General features: G+C 35.4%; 1 protein-coding gene across 1 annotated transcript in view; it reads left to right on the top strand.

Moving 5' to 3' along the window:
• Window positions 1-19,346, top strand: part of LOC147895812 (trihelix transcription factor PTL-like) — a 40,789-nt gene that overhangs the window by 10,756 nt on the left and 10,687 nt on the right. The window lies entirely within an intron of this gene.

Below are 19,346 nucleotides of genomic sequence, written 5' to 3'. Positions count from 1 at the left end.
TAGGCAATTGTGGAGTTTCCTTGACCTCTTAGAGCTTCATCTTCAACCATGAATCATAGCACCCATATGTATTATGGTACAATGTAGACTAATTTTAAAATGCAATTGTCCCAATTTTAAAATGTCAATGAAGGCCGCTCCATGGATCTAAACATGTAAAGCTCTTCTTGGAGCACGACATCTCTCTCTATTGGATTGGGCCATTCTTCAATGCCATTAATATGCCATCATTATTTGCTTTAGCAATTAAAATTGTGGCTTCCTTGATGTCATTTTGTATTTTCATAGCATGTTCATCAATCAATCCATGTAAGCATCTGAACATTGACACTGTGCTAGGTTGCTTGTGGTTCTTTCCATCCTTTAAATATTTCCTTGTAATATAATAATCAAGGATGGAGATCCAACTATCATAAATGTCATCTCTTATTGATCAAGTGCACATGATTTTTGGCAAAGATTTGTATGAACGTCACCCTCCTTGTGTCTATGAAAGCTTGTAAAATATGGTATGCCATACGAATTTAGCCATTGAGTGATTGGATACTAAAAAGAAATGTTATACCATAAGACTTTAAGCATTGAGTTGATTAGATACTAAGAAAAATATGGTATATCATAAGACTTTAAGAATTGAGGTGATTTGATACTCAGAGGCTGATCTTTGAGAAGTGCTAGAGTACTTCAAGAACTACACAAGTGGTAGTGTCTCCATAGAAATGCCAAGGCCAGTAAGAGAATATGAAGTGCAAGAAACCCTGATAACAGCAGTGGATAGACTCCAATCTATGAGAGACCAGCCAAAACTCACACAATAAACCTCACCCTTGAAGGGGAGGAAGAAAAATTGGTATTCATTAGGAAACAACTTACACAGGAAGATGAAACAAAGCTCAAAGCACTGCTAATGGAATACCGAGACTACCTAGCATGGTCATACAAGGAAATGAAGGGAATTTCACTAGAAGTGGTAGTACACACGATACCTATTAGGAAAGGTGCCCACCCTAAGGTATGTGGACCTTATCGAACAAATCCAAAATATGGCACCATGGTCTATGATGAACTGGAAAAACTCTTAAATGTCGGATTCATGTATGACATAGAGCACACTGATTAGGTTTCACCCATCATCATCGTGTCAAAATGCAATAAGAAGCTAATAATATGTGTTAATTTAAAGAATATGAATGCTGCCACAATCAAGTATCACTATCCCCTACCCTTAATAGAAACAATGTTGGAAAAGGTGGATGGATCAGGGATATAACTTCCTGGATGGCTTTAGTGGCTAAGTAAAAATTGCTCCTGCTGACCAATTAAAAACAACATTTGCTATAGAATGGGGTATATTCGCATATAGAGTCATGCCCTTCGGCCTATGTAATGCCCTGGCCACATTCCAGAGAGTCATGTTCACCACTTTCAAGTCATTTTTGAATAAGTTGCTACAGGTGTTCTTGGATTATTTATGCATCCACTCAAACAAAAAAGACCACTTAAAATGTGTTGAAGTAGTTCTAATCAAATGTAGGGAGTATGGCATCTCCCTAAGTCCAACAAAATGCCAGTTGATGGTCACCCATAGAGTTGTTTTGGGACACGTCTTTTCTCAACATGGGATTGTAAAACATGGACAAAATCAAAATCATCATTGAATTGCCTCCTCCTATAAATTCCAAAGGCGTACAGGTCTTTATGGGACATGTTGGCTATTATAGAAGATTTATCTTGCGGTATGCCATACCACTTTACAAATTATTAGTGGAATTCTTATGGACAAAAGAATACAACCAAGCCTTTGAGCTTTTAAAGTGGCGCCTAATCATAGCACCCATCCTTATGATCTCCCAATTGGGTTATTGATTTCCATGTTCATACTGATGGCTCCAAGTATCAGTTTCGACAACTCAATGATGAAGAGATCAACTATACCACCACAGAAAGAGAAGCCCTAGAAATGGTGTATAGTGTTAAGAAATTTCGACATTATTTGTTGGCAAATGATTTCACTTTCTACATCGACCATCAAGCATTGCTTTATCTTGTGAACCATCTGTGTACAATAGGAAGAATAACCAGATGGCTACTCTTGGTTCAAGAATTTAATTTCAAAATATTGGTCCCCAAAGGTGTCCTAACACTACATTGCCGATCACATGTCTAGTGTCAAGTCAGGAGAAGAAGCCATTGGAGTAGAAGATGACTTGCTAGATGCCACACTATTTCAAATAGATGTTTTAGATGGTGTGTAGATATCATTGGGTACTTAATGGCAAGAAGACCACCCCCTAAAATGAAAGCAGTGGATGCCAAAAAACCAAATTTAAAAGCTGCACCCTATCAACTCATTGTAGAACAACTATATAAGATGGGCAAGGATTAGGTTTTAAGGAGATGTGTAATGCCACATGAGATCATGCCAATCCTCAGTGAAGTCCATGAAGGAATTGCAGGAGGACACTTCCAAGGGCCATAGTAAGAAAACTCCTCCCCACAGGCTACAAGTGGCCAACACTTGGGCAGATGCCTATGAAGATGTCAAAGTCTATGATGTATATGAAGATGTCAAAGTCTATGATGTATGCCAAAATGAACTACTAAACCACAACACAAGGACTTCAATCCCCTAACAATATTCATTGCACAAAAATTATTTGAAAAATGGGGGATTGATTTTATGGGGCCCATCCATCCAGCGGCAAAAGGAACACATGCACGCTACATCATTGTGGCCACTGATTACTTTACCAAATGGGCTGAAGCTAAAGCAGTCAGAAAGGTAGATGCAAGAAGCATAGCAAGGTTCTTATACGAGAATGTGATCACCCGATGTGGATGCCCCACTGAAATTGTGTTGGATAGAGGCACGCATTTTGTCAATGAGGTTATCCAAGAACTCTTGTCTAGCTTCATGGTAATCCATAGAAAAAGCACACCCTACTACCCCAAAGGGAATGGACAGGCCAAATCCACCAACAAAATATTATGCATTATCCTCACCAAGGTAGTAGAACCACAATGTTCTGATTGGGCAGAGAAACTAAATGCATCCTTATGAGCATACCGAACCACACTCAAGGTCAGTATAGGGAATACAACTTTTCAATTGGTGTACATCCTTGAAGCTATGGTCCCATTGGAATTTGTAATACCAAGCCTACGCGTAGTAGTACAGGAACACATGGGAGATCATGCATCCTTGAAAGAAAGACTCTATCAATTGGAGAAGCATACAGAGACCAGATTAGTCACCTACCATGCCATGATAATAGAAAAATGCAAAAGAAAGGCATGGTGACAGAAACCTTAAAGCCAAAGACATCAAGGAAGGTGACCTTGTTTTGCTATACAATGCCAAAGTCCACAAGGGCAAACTCAAGTATCTAGGTCAATGACCTTATCGAGTAAGAAAAATGAATCCCATTAGAAACATTAAATGGAGTCCAATTCAACCAACCATAAATCGGAGCTGACTAAAGCGCTACTACATCAACACACAAGCCATCTCTAACAAAAATGAAGATTTGGGAACCCCAAGTCTTCAATAGTTAGCACTAGATTGTTACACGCACACTCACTATCATATGCACGTTTTTACACATATAGTTTACACTAGATTGTTACATGCACACTCACTGGCATATGCATGTTTTTGCACATATAGGTAGACCTAATCAATTTCTATCTAGGGATGATTGAGTCTTAGTTGCCCTACAAAATCCCACACATAAGCATATAGTTAGTCCCTACCTAGTTGATAGATAACGTGCACTCTCTGTTACAGCCCCTCCAAAATTCACAGCCTTCTACCTCTCCTCAAGTGGATATAAGCCTCCTGGCTATAGACCAGAAATTGTATAAGTCTACAGGTGGAGCGACTAGCACTGGGTTACACGCATGACAGCCCAACTCTGAAACCATAACCCAAGGATGGGTAATAAAAAGGATCTGGGAGTATTTTGTCTCTGTGCCAACATGAACATAGGTAGCACAGAATGTGTGTATAGAGTAGCGGCAAAGCTCTGCTTGTACTTGCACAAGGCTAGGAATAATCTCTCTTAGGAATTGGAATAATCTCTCTTAGGAATCCAACACGCATGTTCTACATGCAAATTCTACATGTGATTCCTACATGCAAGTTCTTCATGTAGCTCATACATGCATGTTCTACATGCAAGTCCTACATGCATGTTCTACTACATGTAGGAGTTGCATGTAGGACATGCATGTAGGAGTTGCATGTAGGACTTGTATTGTTCCTGATTTAAGAAGAAACTTAATTTTAGTAGGACAATTGGATGATGAAGATTGCACAACTACATTTATAGGAAATTTGTAGAAGGTCACTAAAGGGTCAATGGTAATAACAAAAGGACCCAAGGTAGTATGTTGTATTTATGTACATGTAATGCTTACTTCTCTATTTCTTGAGCTTTTATAGGAGTAGATATAGTGTTGTGGCATCATAGGCTTGGACCCTGGGGCACCAACTCCCTTTAGTAAGAATAGCTATCTAAATCTTGAGTATGAGATGAATTAAACAATATGCCATGAGTATAATAAATTATTCAAATTAGCATGGTTGTGTTCTGCACTAAAAGAGCTTTAAATATGTCTTTACACCTTGAAATTTAGGTAACACATGAAAAAGCTACATTAATTTGAAAGGAGATGGGTTTTTCATATTTTAATGTGTTTTTTTTACCCCCCCCATCCAAAAGATCCCCCCCTTGGGCCTCACATATTATGAAAAATATGTACAAATCTTAAACTCTTGCATATTTTTAGAGATATATACCTTATATTTTGTGGGAGGGGGGACATGAGATTTTCATATTTTTCCCTTGCATATTTGAAATGTTTTAAGGAAGTCCATGCATATTCTATATGGACCTTGTCCCCCCATGCCCTAGATTTTGGATGGGGGTAGTAGTATATTACATATTGAGTTAGTTCCCTAGGGCTTAGACACATGAGTGAGAAGGGGATGTAAATTCCTTACTCAAGAAAGCTATTGCCACGTTTGAAGCAGATTGATTTGGAGTTTAGTGAGAATTTTGTTTCTGCAAAACAAATGAGAGTTATATTTCTTAAAGTTGGGAAACAAAAGAAGAGAGAAAAGTTAGAGCTTGTGTATACAGATGTATGGGGTCCTGCTAATGTATCATCTCTTGGTGATTCTCACTATTATATTACTTTAATTGACAATGCAACTAGAAAAACTTGGTTTTATTATTGCATTCAAAGAAAATTTGATCTCTTTGAAACCTTTAAGAACTGGAAATCTTTGGTTGAGAAAGAGGCAGGAAAGAAGTTGAAGGGTCTTAGATCAAATAACGGAGGCAAATACTATAGCAAAGAATTTGTATAATTACTCTTCATGCGATGCGATTTGTAGAGAGAAGACAACTCCAAGAACACCACAAGAAAATCTTGTGTCAGAGAGGATGACCATAACAATCATGGAGTGTGTAAGGAGCATGAGACTACACACATGGTTGCCCTTATAACTTTGGATTGAAGTCATGAATACAATTGTTTACTTGATAAATAGATTGCCTTCTAGTTCCTTGGATGGTGGCATTCGAGAAGAGGCATGGACAGGTAAAAAGATGAACTATTATTTTCCAAAGGTTTTTGGTTGTGAAGCATTTGTCCATGTTGATAAGGAATTAAGAAAAAAGTTTGCAGCAAAGTCCAAGAAGTGCATCTTTATTCAATATGGAGCTAATGAGTTTGGTTATTGTCTATGGAATTATGAAAGTAATAAAATCATTAAGAGTAGAGATGTTGTATTCAACGAGATTGTTTTGTATAAATATCACTTGTAGAATAGGAAGAAAGAAAATACAAACATTGGATACACAACTCTTGATGAAATCACAGAAGAGAAAATTCCAAAGGTTGCAAAAAATGAGAATGTGCAGTAGTAGCAAGAACCTCAAATTCCACTAGGTGCACTTAGAAGCTCTACAAGAGTAAGTAGACCACCTAAACCATGTTCTCCTTTGAAGAAACATATGAAGAAGCAATGCAAATAGAATAAAAAATGGAGTGGGAGTGAGGCATGAAACTCTGTCCTTGAATCTTCGGCTATGATGTTTGGCGGAGGTCTCATTGTTTGCTAAGCCCTTTTGTCAAATTATCTTAAGATTTGGCATAGCTTCTTGTCTTTCTTGTGAATTCATTGCATGCTTTGAGAGTATGGAATGAAAGTGTGTGATACTATTATTGATGCAATCATTGTATGTTTTCAATGGACGTAGCTCACACGGGGTGAACCACGGATATCTATGTCTCTCTTTCTCTTCCATTCTATGCACTTTCTATATAATATATTCTACAATTCGTGCTTCTCACATTGTTGCCCCATTATTGCATTGTTCCTAACAAAGAGAGCATTGTTGATGGTGATAAGAAGGAGAAACAGCTTTGAAGAAAAACAAGAAGCTTCCATACCTCTATCTAAGGTAAGTCTCTTGGTGGTTGGTCTTCTTTGGAGTTGCTCTCCTTGGATTCATCCTTTGTCATATGTAGGAATGGGATGTCTTTGGTACTAGTGTTGTTATTTTTAGGGTCAGGCGCATGTCCTTTTCACCTTTTTTTTAAAGCATTTGTCAGAGCGCATCTAACGATGCATCTAATTTTTTGAAAAATAAGCAGCCACACCTATAGACATGCTGTTAGACGCATATATAGATGCTCTCCGATAGTTTTCTTATGTTGCATTCCCTTTCCTTCCCTTCCCTTTCCCCTTCCTTCTCTTTTCTTTCTCCTTTGCATGCATGTTTAAGTCGAATTTTCAATTCCTTAAGCATTCGTGAGGAAATAAGGGATTGCATGAATGATGGAAATAAGTGATTGCATGAGGGCGGGATAAAGAAAGAGGAAAATTGGACTGAAGCATGAGGGCGAGATAAAGAAAGAGAGATTCAAGAGCAAGAACATGGAAATGGGATGGATGGAGAACATGTAAGATTAGTTAAAGTTATAATTTGTATCATTTTTCTTGTTTATTTAAAATAAGTAATAGCGATGATGATAGAGACAAAGAAGGATATCCTTATGATAATTCCCTTGGTTGAGTTTGTCTAGTTGAGGCATGAAAAAAGTTGCTATGTGGTGATCTTGATCTCAACAAAAATGAGTTCTATTGGAACTCCTCTATTGTGGCAAAAAGGCTATCATCTGGAGTTCCATCAAAATTGTCCCCTTTCTATACTTTTGTTGGGCTACACATTTTTCTTTGTCTAAAATGTCATCACGTTCTTTTAGTTTGTGTCAATAAGTTTGCATCTCGTCACTTTTGAGTGGGCAGTAGCTTGTTCATCTTCTTCTTGTAGTTCAAATATTTCATCGCTTTTTTCCTATTTTTTTCATCCAAAATTTCTGATAGCTTCATTATTATTGGCTGATATGTTGCATTAGCCAAGGAAATATTGAAGAAGGGAGGTAAGGTGAAGGTGGGCTAGGAAGGTTGGAGAAGGGAGGTAAGGTAAAGGTGCTCTAGGCACATTGGAGAAGGAAGGAGAGGGTGGGGAGAAGGAAGGTGCGGGCAAAGGCGTATGCTTAGGGCTGATTTCACATGCTATGATTAGCTTTAATCAAAATTTGTATTAAATACTTTGCCCCCTCTCCCCAAAAATGTATACTATTAAGCTAAGTTTATGTCCCCCATTGAACTTTTAATCAGTCCCTATTAATTAGTCCCCCCTCTAATTAATACTATTAAGCTAAGTTCATGCCCTCTGATTTACTGGTCCATTTTTGCACACCTATACTTTGTTATGATTAGATATGCACATGCTATGTTAAAAAAAAATAAAATCTAACATATCTAAACATAGCACATGCCATGTTTAGATATGTTTAGTTAGTATTAAATAGGTATGTTTTTAACTTTTAATAGGTTAGTGTTGATTAAGTTTAATATGGCTATTTAGTATTGGATATTTTACTTTAAATAGCTTTGTTTTTTATTTTGATAGGTTAGTGTTGATTGGGTTGGTCTCAAATAGATAATTAAGTACCCATTAACTATCAATTATTAATAAATAATAAATGAATAATATTTCTTATTTTTAAAATTTAAATTGTTATGCGTTAGGTGGCAATTACTTGATTTATAAGTCATCGTTACCTAAGAAGTCAAATCGTCTTGCATTGCTTGCCTAACCAAACATCGTAGTATATTTGGCCACTTGGCCAAACCTTGCTTTCACCCTTTCGGGTGTAGTACACAAGGATAGCACACAAAAGATAGTAGATCTGACCATGTTACCAAAACCTCATGTCTGGAATATTAGCCTATCTAGATCTAGCCACATGGCCAAATCTCATGTATGAAATATTAGCCTATCTAGATCTAGCCAAATGGCCAAATCTCTTTGCACCATAATGTTGTGAAGAAAGCTATGAGATTAAGATTTGGCCACATGGCATTGTGCTTTGCGAATGTTGGTATAGATCTATGAGATTATAGATAGGAAGGCATTTCATCTCCAAGGTTTTGTCCATTGGTAGATTTGGCCACTTGGCCAAATGCTTCCACACCTATGCAGCCCATCAATATGCTTGTACAATTGAATCAGGGCATGGTAAGACAAACCATAGTGAGAGATAGTTATAATATTTATGAAATCATCTCATTGTATGTATGTGTCAAATCAAAGGTATAATTGGCTGCTACTTGGCCAAATCCAGACACGCCTATGCTTCATCTCTCTATCTAAATTTGGATACATGGCCAAATCTCTCTATACCATGGTGTTGTGAAGATAGCTATAAAGAGAGCTATGTGTAGATTTGGACAGCTGACCAAAACTTTAGATTTGGATAACACCAGTAATAGTTTTAGATGGAATTGCATTACAAATCGATGACACCATTACCTTTTTATTGGATGTGGGCAAAATCATATGGGACATGATGACATAAATGATAAATCAATAAAAAAGAGCTATTATTGCATGATAAAATGCGAATCCAAGAAACATGACATGTTGTTAGCATTATCTAGGTATGTAGATTCTATGATTTCTTTTTGTAGAGGGAAGTCTTAATCATTAATGCTATCTTATTTGTGTACAAAGTGTTAGATCCAAATCTCATAGGTCTGCACTGATTATTTGTATGACACTCTTAGGGTTTCTTATTAAAAAATTACAATGGGAAGTTCACTTATGCAAGCTCTTTGTAGATCATAGTATGAAATGTATGACATTCCTAAAACAACATTTTATTGATACAAGAAGCAATTTCAATTTGGTATATGGAAATGCATGTATGGCACTTAAGGAATCATTTGGGACCATACAGAAATGTGTAAAACAATCACCCAATATCATGTGATTAACAAGTATAAGCATATGCCACACAAAAGTAAAACTCTCTTAGATGGATCAGGGGAAACATATTTGGAGATACCAGATGTATGCAAGTAGGTCGATATTCTACACGATTTTAAGATGCAATGAAAGAACTTGGATTACAAGGAAATATCATATGGAACTCAAAATTAAGCATGTAGCTTAGTCAAAACCAAGTGAATTCTCTAAGTACAATTTATTTAGTGGAATCAAGGACCAACTTGTGGTGACAAAGTGTCAGGATGAATGTAAAAAGTTGATGGAAGATAAAAGAAGCACATGTTTCAAAAAAAGTTATAGAAATGTGAACTGCATGTGTGATATGCCTTTTGAAATGTACTCTCGCATACTTTTGCATTATCCATGATAATGCAAACTAAAAGAAGACAACCATCCCTTTATTATGCAATCGATCAAAAGACATGGATAAGTCTTTTCAATTCCTAGTGGCTTTGACTGGCATGATAAGACATGGACATGGTCAACAATGTTATGGTCATTTTTCATTATATTTTTGGCCATCATACAATGGGATCACTGGCTTTGTGTTGATAACCATGCAATTGGAGATTTGGCACATGATGGGATGTCATATTCTAACAATATGATTTTGAATGCACTATCCTCAAGAGAAGCATTGGATTTTCACTATGTCTCCAATGGTAGCAACAATTGCATGTTGGAGAGGTGGGAAGCACATAAGGATAATTTTTTTCCTATAAGTTTTAGTCAATAAAATCCTTAAAAGAAACTACACAAGCACATAAGGATAATTTTTTCCTATAAGTTCTAGTCAATAAAATCCGTAAAAGAAACTACAAAAGCACATATTATTGTAGTTGGATAATTGTCTTTTGACAAAAAGAATACATGCTTGTTTGCATACCTATCATTACTTATTGCTCAAGGGATTTTCTAGTTGATCCAATCGGGATTCTTGATGGTTGAGCATACACATGAGGATATTGATGCAACATCTAGTCGTTTTTAAAAAAAGATTAATAAGAGCTAGCCAAACATTATTGTTTCTACATCTCATGAATACTTTTTGACAATGTGAGGGGTCCTCTCCGGCAATTTTCAGTAACAAAAGTCCTTGATTTCAAGAGCTATGTTTATGGATGCCTATGTAATTAGAAAGATGCTTTAGTGGGACACTCAACGCTTCTCCAATTTTGATTCTTTATTCAAAATGGAGTTCGTAACATGCAATATAAAGTACATTTACAATCACTAGATTATTAAACAATTGAAGGTGGCATTCAACTATGGAAGAGTCATCCAGATGTTCATCCATTGAAGTGGAGAAGGAGTGAAGAGCCACATTGAATAATGATATTCAAGTATTTGAAGGAACATCTAGGTGTGATGATATCAAGGACTTCGTATGCTTTTGGGAAAAATGGATCCATTTGAAGTAACAAGAAGCATCTTTCACAAAGTTTATCAATCCAATAGTGAAGTCCTAGAAGAATATGATTAATGAGCTTAATAAACCAAATGGGAAAAAAAGAACATGATGAATGAGTTTGATAAACCAAATGATAGTCTAGAGGGCACACATGAAAGGTTTTGTCCAAAGATGCAAGGTATACTTTGTTTGCATGCTATTGACAAGTATCGAAGGGTGAATGATCATATTGTGGACCTCAAAGGACAAAGCCAAGACAATCATTCAACTTTATGGCTGATGTAAAAAAAGAACACTTTCCTTTAGTCCAACTAGTGGAAACAATATACCCAATATTATTAGGGGTTTCTCAAAGTGATGTAGAGAAAAATAGGACATCTAAAAACTTCAAGAGAATCTTCATATAATATGGGGCACCTATTTGTAAAAGAAATAATGTGTACATTGAGAAATGGTGTGCATAGAGTGTTTGATCAGTGATTTGATCCTCCATGCTAGAATGTATTGGTGTTGTTATATGGTCATGGGTTCCTAATTGCAATAGTCTTGAAGAGCAGAAACTTCCCCAACAAGGTTGGTAGACTTCCCCAACAAGGTGAAGAAGATACCAACCATTGTATGCAAGCGAGCTATATCAAAAAAAATTTACATAATTTATTCCAACCTCATTGCAACTTAAGTACTAAGTCCACAATGGATTGAAGGTAGTTGAAAATGATGTTATATCTCTCTTGGAGTATATATTTAAATTCTCATAAATATTTTGGAAGGGGAGACACATTTTATCTTTATCTTTTTTGCAGACCATTGGTTTGTGCTTGCAAGTTTTGCACATTTGGTCAAGTCTCAGGACTAGTGAGTCTTCTAAATGTAGTTGCAAACTAAAATACACAAGTGGTATTTATCAACACCACCTTTATTTGAGAAGAGACAACAACCTGGTGGAAACCTTAACATAATCAATTGTTATCTTTCGTTACTACTACAAACCATTCACATTTGTGAGTTTTGGGTGCATAGCTAGATCTAGGAAAAAGACAATTGAGTACACTCAATGCAACATAACTGCAACCTACAAAAAATTCCAAATTATTAGGATTTTCCCAAATTCTATAATATGGCATTGCATGTTCAATTGATTTAGGTGTTAATGCACACCTTGATAAAGATAATGTTCAATTACCATTGTGTATTAAATTCTTTACCTTTTGCACATCACGTTCGACTAATTCCTCCTTACACTTTGCTTCCATAGTTGTGTGATACTAGGAATGGTTGCAACAATCTTGATTAGGAGGGCAATAGTATATGCTTTCACTTTAATTCACTTCAACATCACTTATGATAGAGAGAAGGGGTTTTGAAATATTATATGCATCCACATACACATGCACGTGTGTAAGTAGGATCTTATGAGGTCTAAGCGCTGAGAAGGGTCCCTATTACAAGTACAAGGAAATCATAGGAGTAATCTTAAGGAGATGTCAAAATTTTCTTCCATTCCTCAAATGAGGTTAAGAGGAGTTTAGATCCCGTAATAGGAATTAAATCCAATCCCTTTGATATTTTTGAAACATAATTGATATTATATAAATCAAATATTTATTTCTAATTGAATGCATATATGTGCTCTAAAACTAGGGGTACCCTTGGAGAATTAGCATTGTCTATTCTAAATATGCTTTGACTTTTTTAGATTAGATGACAGATGGCAAGAATTAAAGCATCAACATGTGCCTAAATTGGAATATCTTGATCATCAGCATGTGCCTAAATTGGAATGTCTTGATCATTATGGTCCATAATAGGCTTGCAAGGGATAACACAAAGTAGAATGCTCTAGTTTGAGGATTCAATATGACTGGGCATGCACTTTGTGGATGTATACACATGCACATGCATGTGTGTATGGGGGGGATATACGTACCCAATATCATAGGTGCTCCAATGCAAAAGGGGGATCTCTACTATAGATGGTTTCTTACATGTGGCATGCATCTAAAAATCTATACCATTTCTAGTTACATCAATGTATTCCTCAGAGATGCCAATTCTATACAAGAATTAACTAAAATACTCGATGTTACAATCACGTTATGGTTGATCCCCTTTAGGATGTGGTGTGCAATGACCACCCAACCCCACAAAATTAGTTTCCTACCTACAAGAAGGTATAAAGGTCACCTCATCATGAGTTCAATTTTCATACCTTTAAACCATAGCTCAGTGAGAGGAAGGTCGATTCTAGTGGGAAATTTTTTTTCGAGGAATCTATCATTCCCCTAGCCATTAATGCAAAATTTGAATTCAAGAAGATAATACACATACATAGTTACAATACATACATACATGTACATACATATACATGTGCCCAATTGTGCATGCACGCATGGGAAGGGATGTATGCATGTGGATATGTATGTATATACGTACCTATGTAGCTAGTATGTACCCAAGTACACATGTAGCTAGCTATGTATGTGTGTACTATGTATGTACGTACATTTGTATATGTAGCTAACTATACACATATATATACTCAAATATGTATATAAATACATATGTAGTCAACTATGTACATGCATGGATGACCAAGGACACATGCATGCACAAACACACTTTGAATTCTAATATTTTACATACAGTCATTTTCAAATACGCTTTGAGGCTGCATAGTCAAAAAGCATAAGAAGGGGAATAAGTAAACATTTGTGGGGCTATACTTTTTTGAAAGATAGTGGATTTGCATAATGTATAAGCATGGAAAAGGAGGAAAAAGATTGAGTAATGGGAAGATATCGTAAAAGGAGAGACCTCCTTAAGAATACACAACTACAGCAAAAATATATGTCACACAAACAACTTTACATACAAATCCAGCAAAATTTGCAATTGTCATTTGACCTCCTACATGTTACCCACTACATGATGAATTGACATGAAGAGCTAATATTAGACACTTAAGTTTTGTATACAATTTAAAGGGCCCCCTTAATCACAATAGCAAAACTTGCTGGAGCGAAAGTGTGAGGGATGAAAGAGTAGCAAGAGGGAAGGGTGAAGAGGAACTCCCACCCAAAATGGATTGCTTGAAAGCTCCATTTGGAGCATGTGTAACATAAATTGAAGCCTTGACCCCCTAGAATATGCTTTCGAGGTCATACCACTAGACTACATTAAGGAGTTATTAGAAAAAGGAAGTAACAAAATGCTTATCATAGAATGAGAGAGGGGGAAACTTAATGCTTATCATAGAATGAGAGAGGGGGAAACTTACTTTAGTTGCCCCTACACCTCATCTTAAACAATTTATTTGAATTGGCAAGACCTAAAGACTTCGCTACTCCACCTTATCTTTTACGTAAGAATTTGATTGAAGTTCTCAAAACTGAAAACAAACTCCTCTCTTTAAAAAAAAAACATAACAAAACAAAACTCCTCTCTCAATTGGTTTACTAATTGAAATGGATTAATTTGGTGAACTTAGTGCCTTTGGAATAGGTTATTAGGGAATGTCGATGAGAAAACTATTGGTGGAGTTAGGTGAGAGCCATTAGGATCTTGAGGTCACTATACACAAATAACCAAGATTGTGAAAGTTGTTGAAAGACTCAAAATAACACCTTTTTGACCATATATAACTAGGACACATAAGCTATATAAAATAATCAAAATTTGGATTCTTGACAAATCAAGCTAAATCATGATTGACCATGCTCATTTTAGATGTTGATTTTGTGACTTTTCAACCTTTTTGAGACCTTCTAATTCATACACTCACATTAGATGGAGTTAAGGTCTTCATACTTCTTTAAGTCTATGTTTTAAAGAATGGTGTACAAAAGTTCCATTTTCATTCTCAACATCTTGAAATTATTTTAAATGAAATTAAAACTTTTCCAAGAAATTACCTACATGAAATCAAAATATAAAAATTATTGTCCTTTTATTTTAAGTGTTTCTTTTGCCATGGTAGGTAATTTTCAATAAATAAATATTTAAAAATTCTAAGACCTTGATTAGACATTGGCACGGTTAGTAATGTGGATAACTTTGAAGTAGTTCTCAAAGTATAACTATAGCTAAAAATTAAAAAAAAAGATAGAGTTCAACAAATTACTTAATACATAGGGATTTTAAAGTCCAAGCATACTTTGTTAATTGTTTTTATGATTTTTTTCCCTCATCTATGACTTGTATGTAGGTAAAGCCAAGAAAACCATTTTTTTCCCTCTTTTTAAAGGAAAACACTTGCTACAAAACACCTAAATGTTATTTTAATAACATCTCAATTTTAGGTTTGAGACATAACTTGCATGATACCTATCACCGGCCAAACCACCTCAATCATGCAAGAAATTATTTTATTCTCATTTAATCATTCATTCGCATCTTTAAATAAAAGACCTCATTTCACACACTAACATTTTTTGTTAAACTAGTAGACTATATCATAACACATTTTTAAAACCTACATCCAACAATCGTATAGATATGAATTTGATTAGGCTATCTTGTAAATGAATACAAATTGTTTGTCTAATGTGCACATTCTCATGAGGAATATGCTATGTTTTCATACAAAATCTGTAAGCAATTGTGTGTACAAAAGTATCTACACATACATGAGACTAGAATCAGATACCTTCTCTTGGCAAAAACACAAGTATAACATGGCCAATTGTTAACTTTATCATTGCTTTTAATTTATTAAGGATACTTACAATGTTTTGTTTCAAAGGACCCCTTCAAAGAAGGAGTGCCTAATTGGGCTATCCTACCATCCTCACCCTTGAGAAATGATAGCCTAAAATGGGCAATTGTGCTCTAAACTTGATGGATAGGGCCATAGTTTCATAAAATGCTTATTTTGATGCATGTAGCTTTACCAAATGGTGCAAAAAACTTGATAAATATCTAAATCATGTCATGTCATTTGATTTGATATGCTAGGTGACCCAATTTGGATTTGTTAATCAAAAGATATGTGTTTTCTAAATTTGGTATTCAAAAAGAAAATGACCCAACTCATTATCCCAAACCAAAATGAGCGCCTCATTTTCTAACATTTAACCCAAAAAAGCACTGGAGGAGAGATTAGAGAAACATACATTTTACATTTCATTTTAATAAGTTTTGGTAGTACTACTTGCGAAGAAAGATGGTTATAAAAAAATGAAAGTAAGTGATTCTACCAAGCCTTATCAAGAAACAAGGAAAATTAAATCATAAAAGTATTGTAGCTATAGTTGTCCTTGCAATCATGTTAGCACATTCTATCCATTACATAAAGCTTTAAAAGATAGAGTGTTCAACTTCAACACGAAATGTGGACTTGAAGTGACATTAGAAGGCGTGCACCTTTCTTTTTGCACATAAAATGGTATTAGACTATAAACCTTTAAAGTGATTAGTCAATACTAGCTAGTAGTTTTTCTATCATACAATACACCCCTCTACAACTTTAGAGTCGTATATGTCATATGAACATGCTATGCAATAAAACACTAAAATATAATACATAAATTGACTTTACAAATCGTGGAGGATACTACTTGGAAAATGCTCTCGTTTTCCTTGTACTATTACCTCTATAGCTTCACAATACATCCCTTCACAACACAAGAGTCCTATATGTTTTGTGAATAAACTATGCAATAACACAATAACATGTAACACATAAAGCTGAATTTCCTAATCATGGAGCATATTACTAGGAAAACGATCTCTTTTTTCTTATACTATCCCCTCTATGTAGCTTCACAAAAATAAAAGTCCTCTATTTTTTATGAACAAGCTATGCAATAACACACTAAAATATATAATAAATAAAGTTAAATTTAGAAAATCACGGAGCGCACTAGGAAAAAGCTCTCTTTTTCTTGTAAAATCTCCTCTATATAAGTAGAAAACATAAAGCATTTTGTCAAAGTGTGTCAACCTAAAGAAGGTGTAGCTATATTTTCACTCACATGGTTTTGGTAATGTCATTGGTGTAAGCTCTTCTATGAGTTCTTCTACAAACAAATATGAATGATGAACATAAACATATGGATATGCAAATGTATGCATGCATTTCTGTATTTTGAGAGAGAGAGAGAGAGAGAATGAAAGTCTTGTATGTGGAGTGCTTTTAAAAGCATGCAATCCTAAGATGTGATAGGTAATGAAGAAAGATGTAAAGAATTATATTTTCAACCACATATAAAGTGCTACCTCTTGTGATATGGGATGTATATCTTTTATTTTGGCAAGAATTAATGTGCATGAAGTTACATTAGTGCTACTTTATGTGGATGAATAAGGGAGGGTAGAACGGCGAGACAGGGGATGGTTTAAATTGGCTGACAAAGTAAAGTGTGAGATGTGGGGATTGCATAAAGAAGAATGATGATGGCAACAAGGTTATCATGTAATCTAGAGGAAATAAATCAAAGTAGTAAGAAACATTTCCCTATGTAGGCTTTCTTTGTTTGGAGAAAAAGTAGGTGCCCTTGCATTGAAAAAATAAGAAATAAAAACAAATTTTAGATTTGCCTTGGCAAGCAACAATGCTACTTGACGTGGGTCTCACATTCTCATGTAGTCTATGGAGAGAACTATTGATGACCATTTGTAAGTTTTTTTCCTTTGCGGCCTATTCAAAATGGGATGTGTGAGATCATGCCCATCAAAGACTACACAGCATAGAGCTCCCACAAGGTCCATTATGAGTCTTAATGAGCTTTTCATAATTTTGAAAGTCTTTTCAAGGAATCTTGAGAGACTTTTCCAATGTAAATGCTAAGCACTAAATAAAAGATTCTATAAGTTAGTCATTATTGTACTTGGAAGCTTCTTTTGGAAATGCCCCATCCAATTATGAGATCACTTAACATGCTTGATTGAGCTAACCTAAATTGTCTATGGTAGAGCAATAGAACTAGGATTTTTGTGAACCTCAATTGTATGCACAATGCTCTCCAATGGATCGGGGTTGGAATCATAGGGCACTAACAATCTAGGGCTTGGCACTACTTTTCATAAGAACCTATGGTAGGGGGTGGGATTGGGATACGCCTCTTGTGATCTCTAGAGAGATTGTCTCAGCCAGTCTTAGAAGGCCCCAACTTAGTAAATTGAGGATATGAAGGACGTTATCAAAACAAAATAATTAGGTGGTAGAATCATGTGCAAGGTGTCCTACTATGCTTTTGAAAGGCTACAGGAAATGCAACACTTAAGCTCTTAAGCAAAAATATATTTTGGTCCAAAGGAAAGTTGCAAAAAAAAAGCTACTTTGGTGTGATTGCTAAATGTAAATGAAATGGTTAGAGATTGGAAAAGGTAGTAAGAAAAGGGAAAGAATAATTGAAACATATTTAGAACATCCACAATTATTAATGGAAAAGGTTAAGGATTAATAATGAAAAAATAAGCTCATCCATCATCTCACTAATTAAAGGCATATCATCAAATTTTGGCCTCACTACAAGACCTCCCAAATGGTTCCAAATCAAATTCCTCTCTTTTTATTGTGATGAGACAAATTACCAAGTGTAGAAGTTGTGATGTAGCTTATAAGAACCCAAGTAGTAGCTGCTTGATTGCTATTGTGGTTCATTGTAAAGCAAACATTGGCATTCTACTTGATTGCTCTTATGGTTCATTCCAAAGCAAGCATTGGCATCCTCTAAGTGGAAACAAAATCATTCTTCTCTAGATTCTAGATTGATATAGCTTTAGGTAGGCTTTGAAATATGCATGATCTACCTTTCTCATATCATGTCATGTGGACCACAAAGATTGAGTGTTTGTGGCCTTAGGTATGAATTCCGACAACATTGGTTCAAAGTTTTAGGTCATTTTTGGGCATTTGTTGATGAAGATGGTTGTCAATTCTACAACATTTAGAGAAACAATTAATATGCTAATAGAGCTTGGTGTTTTTTGGTTGTGCAAGCTTGCAAGTAGAGTCACTACGAGCACAAGCCATTGCATAGTTGCATTTTTAAGAGTATGGGCATTGTGAATGAGTATGCATCACCTAGTTCTATTGGAAAAGGTACTTGCAATCTTATGGGAAAGCTAGTTTGATCCAAAAAAGATATGTATGTGTAGGCATCTTGATTAATTTGCTAAAACTATTAACATTTTGCTCCAATGAGATAAGTCTAAAAAAGATGCATTGACATTGTTAAATAAGGTTTGGTCATGGTTGTGTTTTGGCATGAAAGATTTCTTAGCATCTCTTGTTAGCACATAAAAGTGAACATCTTCTTGGTGAAAGTAATGAGGAGCGGTAAAACCCCCTAGAGACGGATGCTTGCCATCTTTTGGGGGCCCTATAGAGGGACCTTGTTCTATGCTCAGAGGGACCATGCTGTGTGAGGAATATTTTGGTCTGAAAGAGATTATAAATCTATTTCTTTTAAAGGGCATTAAAATAAAGGACATCTCCAACAATTATAAATCTATTTCTTTTAAAGGGCATTAAAAAAAAGGACATCTCCAACAATCACACAATATATATTTTGGTCCCAAAGAGATTATAACAAAGGACATACCAATAAATCTATTTCTTT

This window comes from Dipteris shenzhenensis, chromosome 12 (assembly GCF_047967505.1).
Source record: "Dipteris shenzhenensis isolate YYH24624 ecotype China chromosome 12, Dip_SZ_1.0, whole genome shotgun sequence".
Taxonomy (NCBI): Eukaryota; Viridiplantae; Streptophyta; class Polypodiopsida; order Gleicheniales; family Dipteridaceae; genus Dipteris; species Dipteris shenzhenensis.
This window is presented reverse-complemented; position numbering and strand designations above follow the sequence as displayed.